General features: G+C 42.2%; 1 protein-coding gene across 8 annotated transcripts in view; it reads left to right on the top strand.

Annotated features, from left to right (window-relative positions):
- The window catches only part of CALD1 (caldesmon 1), a 200,971-nt gene that overhangs the window by 107,972 nt on the left and 73,344 nt on the right, over positions 1-19,655 (top strand). The gene's annotated exons all lie outside the window — the stretch shown is intronic.

The raw sequence follows: 19,655 nt of genomic DNA, 5'->3' as shown, positions 1-19,655 counted from the left end.
GGCAGCCTTGAAGGAGCTGGACGAATGCTTTGCCTTCCCAGCCACAGGGTACATACCGTGCTGGAGTATCGGGGCCGTCACAGAAATCAGTTGCACTTAACTGACGGGAAAAATCCCCTATGTAATTGAAGCACAAGGGACTGACTTCTTTCCGCAAGGGAAAAAACAAATGCCACCTGCTGCTTTGTGACTCTTCTTAGGCAGTAAAAGATGTTCTCTTGAATAAAGCCATCAGGTTTTGTCATTTTGAAGTTGTAACTGACACTGGAAGAATTTAGCCTGGGGCTGGGTAGAGTTCGTGCGTGTGTGTGTGTGTCTGGAGGGGCGGTGCTTTGTGAGCATCTTGCTGATGCACTTTTGGTCTGTCACAGCTGTATCCAACTGCAGTGAAAAATTGAGGTAAATTACTTCTTGAAGTGACAATAGACCTACTTCCTTGACTTCAGCATCATTGAGAGCAAAAATTGGCCCCTTGAGCTCTCTAAAGGATAGCTCTCAGGTGAATTCCATTTAGCACTTAAGCCATAATTTTATGACTGGCTGACTTGCCATTGCTTCAGCAATGTATTTTCACCTTTGTCTGGTGCTGGGGCTCTTAAAAATTTTACTAGGAAGCTGATCCAGTTTGCTTCATTACCATCACTACTGCAGACTTCAGGAAGATCTCAGGGTCATGGTCAGACTGGTCTCCGTTTAGCTGAAGCTTAGCTTTAAATCTGAACCGCAGCTTTGCTCTGCATAGTGCTCTTCCCTAAGGGACTGCAGGTCATTTCACGGGTAAGGAGAGATGTTGGTCATCCTGTTGTAAAAATACAGCAAAGAGAAGCGGCTATCTAGTATCAAATCACAAGTCACTAAAAAGACTCTCTAAACCCACCACAGTTTGTAGGCTGCGTAGGATCTCCTGACAGGGGCCGCAGCTGTCCTGACGAAAGGGCTCATCTTCTTGCAGACCAACCAGATATTACTAAACATACCCTAAGAGGGTATGTGGGTAGGGCATACAAAAAAACTCACTGCCATTAACCTTTATGGTTCCTGATAGCATTAATTACTGAAGGCAGTAGATAAAGATTTTTTTTTTTTAAAAAAGCATCCAGCTGTTCAATCACAAACTCTCTCCAGCCTCTTGTTTAAACAGTGTTACAAGGCAGTGCGGTTTGTGTTCATGGATATGGGTTGGGGGATGGTCACAGAAGTAACACAGCTTGTGAGTCGGAGAAGGCAGATCCCTGCAGCAGGCTGAAAGTCTCCTGGGGTGGTAACTTGCTCAATGCAACTTCAGTTAAAGCAGGACACATGATTAATCCCAAAATTTGTCTTGGTACAACTGAAAAAGAAGTCAAATGAATTTCAGTCCAGACCTGTGAAGGCAAGTACAGAATCAGCAAGGTTTTTCACATGTCTTTTACTCTTCTGGTGCTGGTGTAGCTCAGGTAAACGTGCAATGGGTTGATCCACCAAGTCAAGAAGGTAAAAACTGCAGGATCGGACAGGGTACATTTTTGCAGGGCTTAATGAGAAGCATGTTGCTGATCTTCTGCAGGGGTGAGACAGGACGTATTTGTTGCCACAGTGTCTTAGAGCTTCTGGAGAGGAAGGAAGGGTCATCCTTCTCAGCCACAGAAGAAGGACAATTTCCATTCTCCTGTCCAGGACGGTGACGGTAGGTTGAGTGTTCTTGTTAGATTGACGTCGAGTGACCACAAATAGCTTTTGAAACTTCTTCTCATTCCTGCATTGGAGTTGTCTCTGCTATAGAGTACACATTAGTGACAGATGTTGAACAATGTTGAGAGTTTAGGAATGAACATAGATGGTTCCTTTTTCATTACCCTTTACTTCTTGAAACCCTAGGACTTGCCCATATCTTGTTCCCAAATTCCTGGTTACATTTTTTCAGGAGTTTTCAGAGATCACGCTTCTGTTCAGGCTTGTGTAACAGAATGAAGAATACGATCTTAATAAAAGTTTTCAAGGAGTCCATATTTAAACTTCAGACAATCTGGCTGCATATTCCTTATGTGTCATTTCCCAACGTTCATGATTTATGTTGGAAGCGTACTTCCAAAAGCGTTCGGCCTCTGCCCTCTTGAGGACTATGCCTTTGTCTGGGCCAAGCCCCTTTGGCCAGTAGAACAAGAGCTACGGTGGTTTTATCTCGTCATGAACTCCGTATACCCGAAGTTGTAAATACTTTAAGGGTTTCTGCTTGTCTTGCTGTAAAACACTCACCCTCTGGTACACCTGAAAAGTGACATCATCTGCCCAGGAGTTAATATAAAGACAAGGAATAAGTAAGATTTGAAGTGTGTGAGGGCTGAGAACAAATTGAGGCAAACTGCTCCAGCTGTTAGCCTGTCTTCACAGCTACCTCAAATTCCAGGACTGACAGGACATATTTAGATTGTCGAGGTGAGTTTTGCCTTTCACATTTCTTTGATCGCTGTTCTGGCAGTTCTTGAATCTCATTCTTAACCCAGACAGAAAAGTATGACCCAGTGGCTCATTAAAGCATGCTCTACTGCTGTCACTCTCAAATGAGGGTGGATACCAAATACTTGCTATTTTAGCATTTCAGATGCCCTGGAGGAAATAAGCAAACATATGCAAAGCCGAGTAGAACCTACCACTTAATTTTACAGCCATGTGTGTTTTGGAGATTGTATTTTCTTTAACGTCCTTATGGAGAAATGTTTTATAAAAGAAACTTTGTTCTTCCAAATAGCTAGACATACGGAATATAAACTTTACTCAGCTAACCCCGCTGCAATTCCTAAGTAGACAACAAAATCAGCTCCTTAGTATTTCAGATATTAATCCCACACGTATGTTAAGATCATTCTGTAGTCTCTGTACTACATCTCCAATACCAGCCAAGCTTTTAGGAGGACAGCCCAAATCCAGCACCCAGACAGCTGGCAAAATGCCCCGTCTTTCACTTCTTTCAACAGAGTAGCAGGTTTACTTTGGAAGCACCAAGCAGTTTGAGAAATTCTTGGGTGAAAAGCGTCCCTTCCAAGCCTATAACCAGGTAACCCACCTACCACCAAAGGAAAGTCTGCCCTGCTGTTTCATACTGTATTTTTACTAGCTTTAACTAGACCAAAGTCCTGGATGAGCTGGATCTTTTTTAAACGCCTAATACATACAGGCATTGAGGCACAACTTTTGGTGGTTGTTACTGACAATTTTAGCATGTGTATTTAAAAGGACACCATATGAGACGTAATATAATATGGTATTTTATAATGATTTTCTGAATTAGACTGAAGCATAGGCACTGCACGAAGAAAATCATGAGGCTGAAGGAAAGTAGCTGGTATAGTACAGAGAAGTATCAATGGCTGTCCTGCCACATTTATGTTGAAAAATAACATCGCTTTAATATTTTATGTGCAAATTGTCAGCATGCAGTCAATTAAGCTGGGGTAGCCTGCAGCGCTCTTGCAGCTCTGTGCATCTGTCATTGTCCCTTGAAATGGTGTACATCATATCTGCCATCAAATTTTCTCATACAAAAGACTTCAGAAACCTGAAATGTGAAAAGCTGCATTAACTGACCTAAAGTTTGGGAAGGCACACAGAGCCTTCAGCCTTCCTGTACCAGCCACAGCTGAGCTGTCTGGTGCCTCTAACTATATAGGTATGTATGTCCCTTGGAGGCAGGCATGGTACCTCAGTTGCCCCAGCAGCATTTTCTATCCCTTGTCAAGGAGTACTTCAGCCCTTCATGTTGGTTATCTTCTGCAACAGTTCAGTTAACTCAGTATGGCAGAGAGCAAAGACACTGTCCTAAACCAGCCCAGAATAAAGGAGCTAAACCAGCCCAGAATAAAGGAGCTTCAGTTCTCAGTCCTTGGGTCTACTTTTGTCAGACTCTTTCTTAGGTAGGGCAATCACCCACCTTCGTCGGTCTGGGCATCCAGTGTCAGCTGTCAGAAAAACCTGCATGAACCATTGCTAACTCCTATTAGATTCCTAACCTAGTCTCTCTTCATAAATAAAAACAGTTGATCTGTATTTCTTTATAGGCAGTTAGCAGATGATGGAGCTCTCAGCTGCTTAGTGATTTCCCACATGCCTGATATTCACAACTAGCACAAGAGGGCAGGTTAATTTACTTCATTGCATAAAACCTTCTCGGGCCATAGGATTGTGCATACCTCATCACATGAATGCATATGCTTACAAATAAGTTGGCTAAAAATCCTACATTAACCCCTCTTCTCTTGATTAAAAAAGGTCTAATTGAGAGTAATGCTCTGCAACAAATTTCATTTAGTTTAAAGAAAAGAAAAAGGAATACTGCGTTGTTCCCACAACAAAAGCAGCTGATGGTTCCATATCTCAGTATCATTAAAAGTGCTCAGAAAAATATTTTCAGGCAAATACATTGTGCATTGATACATTTACCTGCTAGAGTATATTCTATAGCCTGCGTGTGCTTGTTGTAAGTGGCTGATGGCGTACATCCTGGCGGTCCAGCCTGCCCACTGAGATGGGCCATATGGGGTGCTGATGCTTTTTTGGGCAGAGGGTCATGAAGTGCTGCTCAGACAGCTGGTTGCTTCTCACAGCTCCTGCCACACAGGGTGATTACTAGTGCAGCCCTCCTTGCTGTTGCCTGAGCGGGGAGGTGGGAGCAAAGTGAGCAGGGCTGCTCGGCGCTGCCTCCCTGCCACAGAACCTGCACCCTGTTCCCGGAGGCTGAGCTCCTTATGGGTGGCGGGGCTGAGGGTCCCGAGCCCAGTTGTCGGGGGGTGAATGGCCCTGCGCATGTGGTGACACGACACTGTATCTGGAGGAGGTGTCGAGTAGAGGCTGCTCTGAAAGGAGAGCATCGGTGGTGCTTAATTTGCTCTTTTGCTCTGAACAGAAGAAAGTAACTAAAAACAGCCTCTAAAACTTCAGACTTCCAGAATTGGATGGGTGTGCTCTCTAAACTGTTAAACTGCAGTTCCTTCTTTTTAGTGAGTAAGAACATTGTTGAACTTGTTGCTTAAGAACGTCACTGTTCTTCAGGGCATCCTGGGCTCAGAAAGGTAGAAGTTGTTAGGCGTGATAGAAACTGCAGTTATTACTCGACTGTGAGACTCTTTACGGAGTGACGTGAAAATGAGTTTAGGCAGTGGGTTTCTAGAAGCATCTGCTTCTCAGTGTAAGATTGCATTTTATTAACATCTTTATGATCTAATATCTGAAATTAAACCACATAATCAGAAGATTAGTTTTCCTTTTAAAAAGCTGAGGCCAATTTGTTTGCAGGGATAATAGATTTAATGAGTCAAATGCTAACAAGTTTTACCCACGAATAAGCATAGTATGTAAACGCTATGTAAACACTATCAAATTGCTGACAGCCTGGGCAAAGTTACCCGTTCACAGCTCATTTCAAGGAACTGTGGAGGAAAAATGCGATTTGCAAGTGAAACTCCAAACTGTTTTCCACTTGCAGAAGCGTCTCCTTTGGTCAATTAGCTCCTGCATTTTTGGCTTCGTGCCTTTAAACAAAGCTTTAATTACTAAAGATAAATGTTTATAAACAGCTTTATTTCTCTCATCATAACCTACTTATTAACTTGTGCTTAACAAAGAAAATCCTCCTTGCCAGCAGATTGTCCTTATGTGATCAAGGTCTCTCACAGAATGGAGACATCAGGTGGCTGTCCTTCTTGGGCAACTTAATTCGTCAGCACACAGCTCAAGAAATATTCCTGCCCAGAAATAAGGTCAGTGGGCAACTGCTCCTTAGCAAAGTTTGGTGGCAATGCAGTCCCTGGGGATGCTGGCCTGCAGCCTGACCAGAGGGTCAGGTTAACAGAAGTGATACAGCTACAGATTAGAAGGAGCAGTAGCTGTGTCAGCCTGCAGCTGAGCCTGTCTCTTCCTGGGGAGCAGTGAGGGTAATGGGAAGTGGAAAAGTAAGCAGGATGCTTTTCTTTTCATTTATTGGAAAGTATAAAACAGTGGGTAGTGTATTTGACAGTTAAAGGTTAGCCTCATCTCGGTTGACATTAAGAGAATGTAAACAGATGTTTGTTTCCTCCTCTTTATGTTAAAACCTATTAGTTGGACAAAATAAACTTGTGTATTAATAGTCTTTGCTGGATAGTCTGTTGAAAAAAGGCCAGCAATTTTATCATGCTGACATAGAAAATCAAGGGAAGGCTGTAACTCAGCTGCTAGTTGTGACTGTCTTTTGGGTTTTTAAAAATATATTTATCCTTTTTTTTTTTTCTCTGATATTTGCAGAAAACATGCCTCGGTTTCTTTAAGGTAGCTGATGACCTGTTTTCAACGCGGGCATTATTTAAGCCAACAACAAGCACTGCTCTAGCAAGAGGTTATTCTCTAGGCAGAGTCTGTTCTTGTGCTGAGGCCAGAAGAGAGGTGCTGAAAATCAGTACCCCAAAGCAGGGGTTCTTCAAAGGGTTTGGTTAAGTCATTTCTCCATACTAGTACTTCCCTCTTCTACCAGCACAAGACATCTTGTACACTGGTGTTTAAACTGATTCGCTTGAAGAAGTGCTCCCTTCTTTGTGAGCCTTCTTTGTATGATTTAAACCTGATATGTATTGTAAATTTTTAAGCTGATTAAACCTACACAGTGAAAAGTAACCAAATGACTGTGACTATTTACTGCTTCTCAGATGAGCCTCTTGCAAGGCAGGTATCTTGCTGTGAAGCAGTGTGGAACGGTAAGCCCATCTACATTTGCACTGGGAGGTTTGCATAGATTCAATGTGCTTGGTTTCAAACCAGGTTTGAGGTTAACTTCTGTGTACAGATAGGGTCTTTGTGACTGTGGTGAAGTATGTTGCTGCTGGACTCCTGGATGAGGAATCTCTATTGATCTTCATTTTCGACGCAAATCCTGCCTCTTCTTACAGCTGCTTGTTTCTGCTTTTAACATGGCTGTATGCAGAGTTGGGTGGCGCAGATGACAGTAGACAGGTAAGGTCAGACACCGACCTGCCTCCAATCCCTTCGTGTTACATGTTGTATGAGGTCAGGTACAGGCGAGGGAAGGCTGGTATTAGGTGGGTGAATAGGGTGTTATGCACATCCACCAACTGCTACTGACTACATGTCAAGAAACAGAGAGCTCAGGGACTCTCTGCAAGCCACTGTGGAGTCAGCAAATAGCTATAGCTGTTCCTGGTCCTGGCAGCTGGATTTCTGCAATAGCTTGGACTATTACGTTTAGCTGTTTTAAAGGTATATCCTGGAAAGATGAAGAGGGAGAGAGACTAGAAAGAAAATCTAATCAACTTCACTTTTAAAATGAGATAAGCGCTGCTGGAGTGACTGAGAACATATCCGCTTACTTGTTCACAAGACATATATCTTCTTACCACAAGAGGGGTTCCTGTGTGCAACAGCTTAATTCTCAGAAATATGTCTTCTTGGGTTGGGGGTGTGGGTGTGTTTTTGTCAAGCAAACTTCTGATTTCAGCAATAAGACAGTGCTTACAAGAACAAGCTGGTTTTGTTCATAAAATTGCCGGCCGTCTAGTGATAAGGAGAAAATCAGATACTCTGTGTATCAATCCTGGGCATTTCTGAAAGGCATTATTATAATACAGAGACGAGAAAGATACAGGGGTGAAGCTGGCCCCAGAGCAGGTTGCCCCCTTCATATAAATAGTAAAACCTTTTCCATCTTTATATTTGAACAGAGAAAAGGGAAGAGATGGTACAAATTTGTTTGTGACCTTCACGTGAATTCAAAAACTTCTCAGCAAAGGCTAGCTATCGCACTTTCACAATAATGCTTACAATTAGAAAGTCAACAACCACAAAAGACTGTCTCCACTCCTCCGACTTAGTGCTTATCATCTTGTGGGAGGACCAGAGTGCAGTGGACACTGGAGAGGAAAGCCCTTCTAGTTACCCATATACAGATGATTTTTGCCCTTATGTCCCCTCATGAGATGATTATATTGTTGCATTCATATGGCACATCATGCCAACCTTCGAGATGAAGTTCTTAAAATCCAGCCTGGTTTTCTACCTTTTCCCCATGCAGAAAACTTAAATGACTGGATTGAAAGAGGAAAAAAAAATAGTGTATATTTACATGGGATAGCACTATTGCACTTTCTTTAGATTAGGTTTCTCCTACTAGCCTACTACTGCTAAGCTGGACAGTCCTCACAGCTTTTTCAAGTTCATTTTCAGCCCATACAAAATGATGAGCATTTTCTGGCTGCTGTTGCTCAGAACATTCCTGAGATTCTCCAGCAGCTATTACTTCAGTGTCTTAATAAGGCAGCACCATAGCTGGGAAAGACAACGAGATGGCTTTTCTAAACACTGGCTACACATGGATTCCTTTTATGGTCCAGCTTGCACAGTGGGGTATTCCTCTGAAGGTCAGCGACATGGATAACAAAGTGCTTCCCACTGCAGCTTACTTTTTGAGCACAGGCATCATGTGTCTGGTGCTACATTTTCAGCCTGCTCTGAGAACGAGGAGAAAGAAATAGTTGGGTAGGGAATTGTAGACAGAGGGGGAAAAAGCAAGGCATGAAGTGCTGTGTATTTTGTATTGATGCTATTGCTGTGCTCGCTGTGGCTTCAGGATGTAGTTGTAAATACTATGTACAGAGCGTGTATGCATGTGCTGGGCTGATATTTTATAAAAAATGCCCCTAATGAAGTCCTCAGTAGGGCTTCAGGGTTCAGGTCATCCCACAGCTATACGAAGGACAAATGTTCATGTCATGCCCATGAATTTGGCTTTTCATTCTCCCAACAAAATGGGATAGAGTACTAATGACCTTTTCAAACCAGTGAGTTATGATGGCTGGAGGGGTTGTCTGTACTGGAATGCCACAAGATGAATTTGTTTAAGCCAAAGTTTTATTCCCCCCCCGCTTCTCTCTTGTGCAAGCTAGTGAGTCTTTTCTCTCATTAGCATTTAATTATCTTATGTGGGAGGGTTGCATAAGTTCCTTGAGGGCTACCATCTTATTTTTCACCAAAATTTTTCATGGAATGGAGGAGTCATTTCAATATTCCAAAGAGCAGGGATATATTGGTGATTAATTTAATATAAGAAAACCCCCACTAAGTAACAAAAATCTCAACATGTTTTGTCAATCCTGACTATACGTACTGGATATACACAAACTGGATGATGAAAACATATCTTCAAGGCAAGCCGGAAATGTTTAGGCATATTCAGTGGGTCTGTAATTGAATTTTTCATGTACTGATTATTGTCAGATGGACTAATACAGTACGTAATTAAGCATGAAGACAATGAAAGACTTTTACTGTGTCATCAGCTCTGACACTGTTGGAGAAAAGAGAAGCGCTTGAAGGTGTTGTTTTGGTGACTCACATCTTAAAAGTCTAACTTTCTTCATCTGTTTCCCTGTTGCTCCACTGGCTCCATCCTGATTTTACCTATCGTGCTCACATAATACTTACAATGAGATCCTGATGTACCGACTTTGATATCATTATAAGTCTTGCATGCCTGTGGTTATGCTGGCTTTGGAGGGAATGTGACTTCTCAGTCTGTTGGCTGTATGGTTTTGCTGGATATAATATCTTGCTTTGAGGAGATAAAGGCATAAATGCACAGAAGTGGAGCAAAGATCTCAAAACAGGCGGTTTGGTTGATGAAAGCTTTTGAACTCCTGTCGATGCTTGCTGATAACAGAAGAATTCTGAAAGAGAAACAATTATTAAAGAATATGTTTTAAAGCAGGATAGATCTAGGAGGAAAGGGCTAGCCCTCAGTTAACCTCAGAGGACCCATTTCCCAGACTATGTCATACCTTTATAGCTGTTCCATGTTATGTTGCATTCAATGTTTTAAGGCTTGCTTTCACTAATTTCAGCTTGAATCCTGTTTTCAGAGGTTGTGCATGTTTAGCAATTGCTCTGGATTGAAGGGATTGGTATAACTGAGAGCAGAGATCATCAGTCCTGTCCTCATTATACTGCTGGAAGAAAATATTGGTAAGATGTCTTGGTGCCTAGGAATGACTTTTTCGTCACCAACCCATCTTCCTTTATTTATTGGTTGTTCTTCCCTCAACTTGGGCTGTACCCTGTCATCAGTTTTTAAGCCAAATTCTTTATGGAAGTCAATAGGGAGTCCTGCGCAAAGGGAAATGACATAATGTTGCCCTTTAGTCCTACCTACAGAGAAGCAGACTTGGGAAACATGCACATTTTCCTAATTAGCAAGCCCTGAATTTACAGCATGTGTTCATTTTCTATTGACATCCGGCAGCTACCCAACATATTGTAAATTGGGCCATTTGTATTCAAGACAATTGTTTTTAACAAAAATATTCTGAATGTTGTCTTTGTTCGGATTACGTATGGTAAATGTTGAGGCCTTCACTACTCTGAGGTAAAGATTGTGCCATTTTTATGAGCAATGTTGAGTCTTCTTTGCTGAAATGTCTCCTTGTCCCACAGGAGTGCATGATTTTGTAGGCTGCCACAGCTTACTCAGAAAGTAACTGCGTTTTGCAGGGGTTATGTGTCTCTGTAGTTCATAAAGAACTTTTGATATGAAAGATGCTTCTGTAAATGTATGCTGTTATCATCTGAATAGTCAGCTTTTACAGGGGATAGGTTGCAGATTCATGGCATACTCCTATAGTGCCTTCAAGCTGTTCTTCTGCAGGGCAGGATGAACAGAGCTGCAGAAGGAGTTTAAAATGAAGACTTTTTAAATAGGATAATTTGTTTGCTAGTTAGAGTTCAGACTCGTTAAACCTCAAGTACTTTATTAGATGAAGTAAAGATGTAAGCATAAGGGCATAAACATGAAGTAATTTGGCCAGAGGAGACTGCTTGAAAGGTAGCTGAAAGTGATTCCTTCTGTTGGGAATAGTAATGCCATTTTAACCATTTTTACTCCTTCTTTTAGCACTGTAGTGCCTCTCATAATACAAGCTGCTTTGTACATCCCCATAACCACAGCACCTGAGATCTTGTCAGTTATTTACTAAGTGTATGTATCCCTGCATCATCCTTGTAATGTGGTAGTGCTGTTCCTTTAGCTTTGCTAATAGGGAGTGGAGAGAGACTCAGTGGCAGAGTCAAAAACCTATCAGAGAAGACGTATGAATATTTTTGCTTGTCTATTTGTTTATTAGATTTTCTCCAAGCTGCAGAGTTTGGAGAACAATGTAGAAATGACCCAGATCCACAGTTTTTAGCACCAGCGTTTTGGTATGGGCCATTTTTAGAAGGAGAAGCCACGAAAAGCATCTTTGCAACGGGCTTCAGGAATCCTCTTCCATAGGTTTTAAGGTCTTTAGGTTGGAAGTTGGACTACCTCTGTGGGTTACATTTAGTAAGAACTCCATGTATATTTTACTGCTTAGAAAACTGAATGTGGAGCTTTTGTTTATATCTGCCACTTACTTACTATTGACTCTTGGGTGCTGATACAGAGATAATGCAGTGTGTGTGCTGATGATTTCCCCTGTCAAGGGAGGGTGACTGGGGTGACAGCCTGATAATACTGGTCTTTCTAGCTGTTGGGTGGCTGGCATTGAGATGGCATGAGCTGATTTGCATGGCCTGTAGAATTTTTGCAAAGCAATTCTGTTCTTCATTCAATAAACACTTCCAGAAGGTGGAGAGGAATAACAGCACCTCCTTGTAGCCCTTTTGCCCACTGGACTTTGTGGGATTTCACCTGGTATGGCTTTTATTTAAGGGTAGTCTGAAGAGTCCTTTAAATGCCTGTGCAAGCTTTAAAGTCATATCTTGAATGGTCAGTGGACAGGGCACTTTAATGTGTTGCTGAGCATCTGTGTGAGAGAAGGACGTGGAAGACATCTGGAGACTTGTTCAGGCCAAAACTAACAAACACGATGCTGATTTTTTGGGAAAGCAATCAGAAAACAGGGCAGGAGCAATATCAGACCTTTTGACTGAAGGAACTTTTCTGCCATTAGTGAACTGGATTCACCATCTGGGATAGCAACTATGGCATATCAGATTATTATTTTCCCCCTGTTTTTCTCTTTCTCTTTTTTTTTCTTTTCTTAAAACAAAACCATGTCCCTGTTTCTTGCAACTGTGCCTTTGTCATCACGCATTTAGGCTGTCGTAACACATTTTACCTCAAGCTCCATCTTTAATCACTTGGTGGCAGACCTGGGAATAGAAACCATGTCTCAGCCATGGGACAGCATCATCTATCTAGGGCAGAGAACAGCTGTGAGCTTTCTTACAGAGCAGCCTGCTCTGCAATTTGCTTGCAGGCCATATTTTGGGCATCTCGTACACTAATGGCAAACGCAACTTCACATTTTAATAAAGAGCAGGATGATTTTGTAGGCTGCCACCTTTTACCCAAGAAGTAACTGCATTTTCTGTGTTTTCTTTCTCAAAAGACACAGAACTGCCTACAACCTTGTTTATGTAGAGGAAGCGAATATGGCAGTTGAGCCTGTACACTTAGTGAACATTGTGAATTGATAATAAACTCAGATTTTAGGGGGAAAAAAAAAAGCCCCATCACTTATGTAACTCAACTTCATTTGCTAGAATTCCTCCTCCCTAGCCCCACTCCCCATTATTTATCAATTACATTTGCTAGGAGTAGTGAGCTGCTGACCACAGAATTGGTGAGGGGGTTGGATAATAGTTATTATCCAGTTCCAAAAGCCATAATGCTGGATACCAGAAAGAATGAGAGTCAGATGTAGATGATGTTGTTGAGTTGCTGTTGGTAGAACAGAATGTACTGTATTATCCAGCTATGGTTGTTGGTGTGTCTAAAACCATATACTATGACTGAAATGTGGATGTCAGTCTGTAGCACTTGTGTGGTTTACAGGCTTCTCATTACGTCGCTAAACTGTGTGCAATAGATTAAGCTGCCTTTAAAATTCCATGTCTCAAAATGGTTTATTTTGCTGTGCTAACTTTCCTCTGCTTCAATGGAGAGCTGCATGCAACCGTCTTATTCAGGCAGTCAAAGGTTCCCATTTGTTACCCCTTTTTACTGATTTCTGATTTCATCCTCAAAAAAAAAGGGATGAAATGCTTGTATGCTTGTTTTTCATGAAAATCTGTATTGGTAGATGTTATTGCTGCTGAGAGCTAGAAAAGAGTGCTGAAAACAGGAAAAGTTTATCCAAACCATTTTTTTACAAATGAGAGTGGGGAGGAGGGAAAGTTCTACATTTCCTGCAAGGCGACAATGAGCAGCTCTGGTTTTCTCTAGATGGAGAAAACTCTTGGAAGAAGTAAATTGTTGGATTAAGAAATAAGGGTAGAGGCCTTGCACCCTAGTACTGAGCTGCAACATGCCCTGAGAGGGCTGGGGAGCAGGGCAAAATGCTCTCTGTTTTTGGTGGAAGGGACAGGGGTCGATGTTACCACTGTGAAACTGTGCACTGCTGCAATGTGAATCACTTTGCTGCTTGGCTTCTCTCCTCTGTATTAGATACACCATCCTTAGCCAGCCCCTCTTTTGCTGGTAGGTGTACTTAACTTAAAAATCAGTGGTGTTTCAGTACTATCTGGCACCGTGTATCAGAAACCAGACCAAAGTTTTAAACTGAATGTGAACTCAAAACTAGTTTAAGCTGTTACTCTTTTCTTGAACTGCAGCTCAGTCCAAGTCATTACTTTAAAAAGTCTCTTTTTAATTCAAATCTTAACTTGAATTGAAGGAGCCAAACCAAAGCTGAGCTGAAAAATATACATTGGTTGAACTTTATGATCAGAACTATGCTGCAAAGTCCCTTACACATGCACAGTGAAGAGAAAGGCCTCTGCTCCAAAATTCTTGCAGTCTTAATTAACACAATGTGTGAGCTGCTGATTGACAGAGGAGTGGCAGAACATACTGTCAGGCAATTACAGATAACACAAACTGTGGACACAACTCAGATAATTAACTGCGGAGACATTAGCAAATGTGACCCAGGCACAGTGCTTGCACTGAAACACGAGCTTGATAACAAGCTGAAAAGGGACAAAGCGGGATCTCTCTCACCTGCCTTTGCACCCCAAGATGCAACTGCTTACTGAGACCAGGAGGTAAAAGGAAAGGATATAGTTCTGTGTGTGTGTTGAAGTGGGCTTTTGGTCACTCTGTTAGATCCATCTAATGGGACACGAGCACTGTATACTGTGCAGGTGGTGGGGGTACAGGCCCCTTCCCCCATTCATATCACAGGTGTACCCTGCTCTAAAAAAACATACCAGCAGTACCTGCAGTCTTGATATAATGGTATCTTAGCAAAGCCTCCCATGGATTTCAAAAGTGTATTACAAAACAAATTGCTCTTATTTTTTTTTCTCCAATTTCAAAGCTGAAGACAGTCAAAACAATAAGAATATATGTTGGCAAGTACTGGGAGTGATCAGCCCCCTCTTTCTTTCAAGCTCTACATGTGATCCCTGTCCTTCCTTTACTCTCTGTTCCCGTTCTGTTTTGAACGTCAGAAACACTCAGGACCCCCAGGACTTGTGTCGAAGCTCTCCATGAGTGCTAGTGGCTGCCTACTTGCATGGCTGTCTCTCCCTTTCTGAAGAAGCTGGTGCTTTTGGTTCTGTTGCTTGCTACATTTAAACATGTTGCCCATATTTCTCAGCCCTGCCCCCCAAGCCCAACACCAGTGAGAAGATTTAAAAGTGGTGAGGCAGACTAGGAAAAAGGAATAAATTTTTAAAGCACCTCCTGTGTGATGAGCTGATGGCAAACCGTGCCGCGTGGCTGTGCCCCGGGTGGTTTCCCAGCGCCGCAGGATCGTACCCACGGCAGCTGGCTCACTCAGGGACCCCAGCATGCTCCCTCCCTGGGCTGTCCCTGCAGGCACTCCCTGCTGAGGGCTCAGGCTGCGCAGGAGCCCCAGGGATGCCCACGGAGGTGCTGAGCTTCTTGCACGCTATTTATTTCAGCCCAGCGCCTCACCTTCCAGCTATTCATTTCAGCTCAGCACCTTGCTTTGCAGGCACTTGGGCACTGGATTCTGTGACAATAGATATTGGGCTTGTGATAAATGTACCAAGGGCTTTTTTCTTTCCTCCCTTTGGTATTTAATGCTCAATTGTCAGTATCCAGGAAAGCAGTGTTTAGACTGCATTGGAAACAGGTACCAATATGGCTAGCTGACGCAAGAGTGGTTTATTTTCCACTTTCACAGTTCTTTAAAGAGGTCCTGCATTCTTATACAGCTCCTTTGTTGGAATAAAAATCTTTGTCGTAGGCTACCAGACAGCTATAAATAGCTGTCGTGAGTATTTATGCTGAGGATAATCTCAGCAGAAGGTATTTTTAACTTCGCACTTTGTTTAGAATAGGAAATTCTTTTAATGCCCACATTTTCCATTCCCGATGCCATTAGCTTTTCCCTACCCCCTCCTATGATGTGTGCCTTGCTCTTTCTTTCTCCCTCTCATTTCCTTTAAGGTTCAAGGTTGCAGCCAATCTGCTCCAGAGGCAGACTTGAGTTTATTTTTTTTTTTTTTAAGGAAAATGCTAACTTTGGCCTTTTGCAACTGTGTGGGAATTCAGTTCATTTCATGGGGCTATCAGAATGTAAACGAGATATCTCACTAGGCTGTCACCGCAAATTGGGTAATGAATGAGCACTTTATTTCTCTTGCACATGGAACTAATGCGCTTGTTAGAATAACAGTGGCCAATCTATTTTATACTCCCACGGAAAGTATTCCACTTTTTTTTGGCAAGTTTGGGAGAGCTGCTACTTGTACCAGCACTCAAGTTCATGCTTGATCTAAAAAAAAAAAAAAAAAATCATGCTGAACGATACTTGTAATTTCAAAATATGGTCCCCAGCAAAGCCCATTCCCACACGAGTCAATAAATAAACATAACCTACAAAATAGTCAAATATTGTGTGAACTTGAGAGAAAGTGCTGTGTAGACTGTGGGCCAAGTTTAAAGCAGATATAAACTGCCACAATTTAGAGTGCAGCCTTTATGAGAAGTTCACAGTTGACCTGTGAACAGTTGTGCAGTCTAGTCAGGCCTTTTTTTTTAATAAGTTAGTTTTTAATCTTTAAAGAGACTGAAGAATTCAGAGCTTCAGTTAGTGGGAATTAGGAAGCTCCCAGGCAGGGGCAGCCTAGATGATCAGTATGAAATTTTAGCTGATTATTTGACAGCTACAATTAAGTGAGATATGTCCCATTCAGAGAGTGACTGTCTTCGAAATCTCTGTTGATCTCTAATAGGGGTCCACAGAAGCCGATTCGTGTGTGCTGTAGAAGATGTCACCCAAGCTCCCTGCCACTGCTAGCAGTCCCAGAGCATCCTTTTAGCCCCTATGAGAAGGGATGGTGATTTTGGAGGGGAAAGATGGATGTTTCAAGCTTCGCTTTGTCTGCATAGGTGACAAAGATAGGAATTGTGGCCTGTAACCCACCTGTCCTGTTTGTAAAATAGTGCTGCTGACTTCGTGGGAATTGTGTTTGTGTTTTGACAGCTCATATTACTGTTAATTTGGCTGTTATATTTGTGTTTGCCACATAAACATGTAGGCAGATGTGTACACATATCCTGCAGTTTTGAAACACTGCTCTGTCTGAGGCAAGGGCTGGCAACCACACAGCTCACTTGCTGTGCTAGTTACAAGAGAAAAGAAATGGAGAGGACAGGAAAATTCATGCAAATCCTTTTCAGTGCAGACTGCACCTTGATTCAACCTGCCAAGTGAGTAAAGTAATGCTCACAAAGATCAGGGTTTTAATTACCAATCTGTAATGCTCTTCCCAAAGACCACAGTTTATTAAATGTTTCTACTAAATAGAAAAATTGACCTTCAGGACTATGTAAATATTAGGGAAACAAGCTTGCTGCTTGGTGACTGGAGAGAGGCTGAGTGCCTAGATATGCCTTGCTGGAGAAACTCTTTGTGGTATACGTCAAGCAGACAGGCAAAAGGCCTGGACTCTTCTGCCCAAAGGCAGCTGATGACCTACTGCAGGCAGATTTTTGTAGTCTTGGAAGGTCTTTGCTGAAAACCATCAATGATCCACCTGGGGAAGTGCCCTGTGGAGTACAATAAAGAGTATGCAGTAAGCTCTGGCACCCTGGGGGGACTCCTGCCCTGGGCAGGCAAAACGCAGGGGAGTAGCAGCAACCAGACGGATGCAGGACTCAGTTTCTTGCCTTGCCCAGGGGTCAGTACCGGCTGTGCTATTCCAGCAGCGAGGCCAGAAACCTTTGGAGGTCAGCAAGCATAAACATGGTGGATTGCAGCCACGTTGATGCCTTGACTCTCAAGTCAAAGACAGCAGGCAGTGTCATGAATGGAAGTTTACTGCATGCGCCATAGCCTTGACTGAGAGGCACCTTTGCTGAGTTAGTTTGCAAGGGTGTCTGGTGTAACGTGTCCACTAAAATCTGTCTGGAGACCACCAAGTTTCTCATGTTCTCAATTTGTGATTTAGTCAAATGAGTTCTTTTGCAGTTACCTTGCCTTTTTTATCTGATGAAACCATGGTTTTATTCAGTCTTAGTATTTTTCTCCCTTCTCTGTTGTCTAGAATGTGGCTAGATCAAATTTCCCCCTTCTGTCATGAACATTAGTAGTGTAATTTTTTTGTTTTACTTTTTTTTCAATAATAAAATATCTCCCAGACTGCAGTTACATAATACTCCAGGTCATGGTAATCATAACACAATCTGTCTCACTTAGTAGGACTGTGCTCATGGAAATGAAAATGCCCTAGCAGGATTTTCTGCAGGATTTTGCTACCGCTCACATAATATGTGAGACTTGATCCATGAAAGATGACGCCATTTTTAGGACCATTCCATTGAGTTGTTCGTATCTTAAAGTTTTTGATTGTGAGGTAGAAGTAAAAGGCATTTGGTCTGTTCTCTCAGAGTAAAAGGCAAAGAATGACATTGTAACTGCAGAATTTCTTTGATACTGCTATTCTACACATATTCTTAACGCTTTTGAATCTTAAGTGGCATATCTATAGATGTTACAGGGTCTGCTCAGAGATGTTTTGTGCTTTCGTTCCTTGTGTTCCCTCTATTTGCTCCCCACTGCCTCCTCAGCACCACAGTCCTCCATCTCTAGTTCACAGTCATCCTCACAGGAATTATTCATGTCAGAGGAAAAGCTTTAATGTGCCTTTCATGACTTCACTGTGGGTAGAGGAATGGCAATCTAGAGGAAAGCTGAGCAGCTGTAAAACTCATGGCATTTTCTTCATTCATATTTTTCTATATCTGATATTCTTTGTCCTCTATCCAGGAAGGCTGGGAAAGTATTTTGTCTTTGAAAATCGTGAGACTATACGTGTCTATTTTCAGAGAATGTCAGGACAAAAAAATTGGTGAAGTTTCACTAAAAGGAGACCCTGTTGCTAAAGGGACCTTTTGTTCAAGTGAGACGTGGTCCTCTGGACATGAAAATACAGCTAAATCCTCAGTACTGAAAAGCACATTGTAAACAAAGAGCCGTGTCCACTCATATTCTGCTTATGGGCTCACCTCCATGAAGTAAACACAGGACATGATTGACTGGGGACGCCGTCATCAGTGAAGCAGCTCAAAAATTGAATTTGCCTTGATCTTTGTCATGGACAGTCTCACGTAACTCCTTGCTAAAGGTGACGTCAGCAGACACATAGAAGCTCACAAACTATGGCCACTCCTTGGTCAAACCTTTTGTTTAGAGTCTTCAAGAGCAGTTAGGGCTGGTGATGGTTCATATAACACTTGTGGGTTAAGAATTTATGCTACAGCTATTCTTCTGTGTCCAGTCTGTATGGGGAAGGGCAAAGAGAAATCCTTTACTTGATTAGTGTTATCTCTTTAGGATGAGCTGTAGTAGTTGGTGTGGTTATGCCTGCAATCCTTTGTGTTCCCACTGCCAGCATGGCAGTGGTCCCTTCAGCACAGTCCAGTAGTGTGTTAGAAGTCTTCCACTGATGTTGCTAATCCAGACTGAGCCTTTTACTCTAGTAAAAATACCAGCACTTTAATAGCAAAAGTAGACATATGTATTTTTGGATTGCAGTGTGTCGTGAACTGTCAATAGCATTACCACGTCTTCCCTGGGTAAGGATGCCTTCAAAATTTATGCAGTGGCTTCTAATCCATCTACGTGGACTACAACACTTGGACATGTACATTTATTGCTGTCAGTGGGATTTAAGGAAGCTTTGAAGAGCTTTGCTGTGTTGGTGTGTGAATGGTTTTGAAGTGCCCCCTTGCATTTCCACAGGGAATCTGCACAAGATTAAATTTTTAATCTGTTTAGCCTATTTTGACCAAAACAGGCACTATTTAATTCCACTGATCAAAGTGTGGGGGGCATATGATTTATGGCACTGCATAGGTGTGCTAGAAGAGGCTTGGGGAGTCTTCTGCCCCATAATACAGCAACATGACAGCATCCTATGCAGTGGATGGAAATTGCTAAAGAATAGAAACACTGCCAACTAACTGGTCTACATTGAAGCGCCTGGCTATGCCATCCTCGTGTATTGGTGAGACACTGCAAATTTATTAAAATCCTGGGTTAGATTCTGAAAGCACAATCTTAGTGACTACATTTGTTTATAATGTTCTGTGTAATTTGATGGTAATTTAAAAATTATTTTAAAAATGTGTTTGATGAGTAAAAATGTTTGGTTTTATTCTTCCTTTGAAACTTCTTGGTAGC

Source organism: Opisthocomus hoazin, chromosome 1 (assembly GCF_030867145.1).
Source record: "Opisthocomus hoazin isolate bOpiHoa1 chromosome 1, bOpiHoa1.hap1, whole genome shotgun sequence".
Lineage (NCBI taxonomy): Eukaryota > Metazoa > Chordata > Aves > Opisthocomiformes > Opisthocomidae > Opisthocomus > Opisthocomus hoazin.
This window is presented reverse-complemented; position numbering and strand designations above follow the sequence as displayed.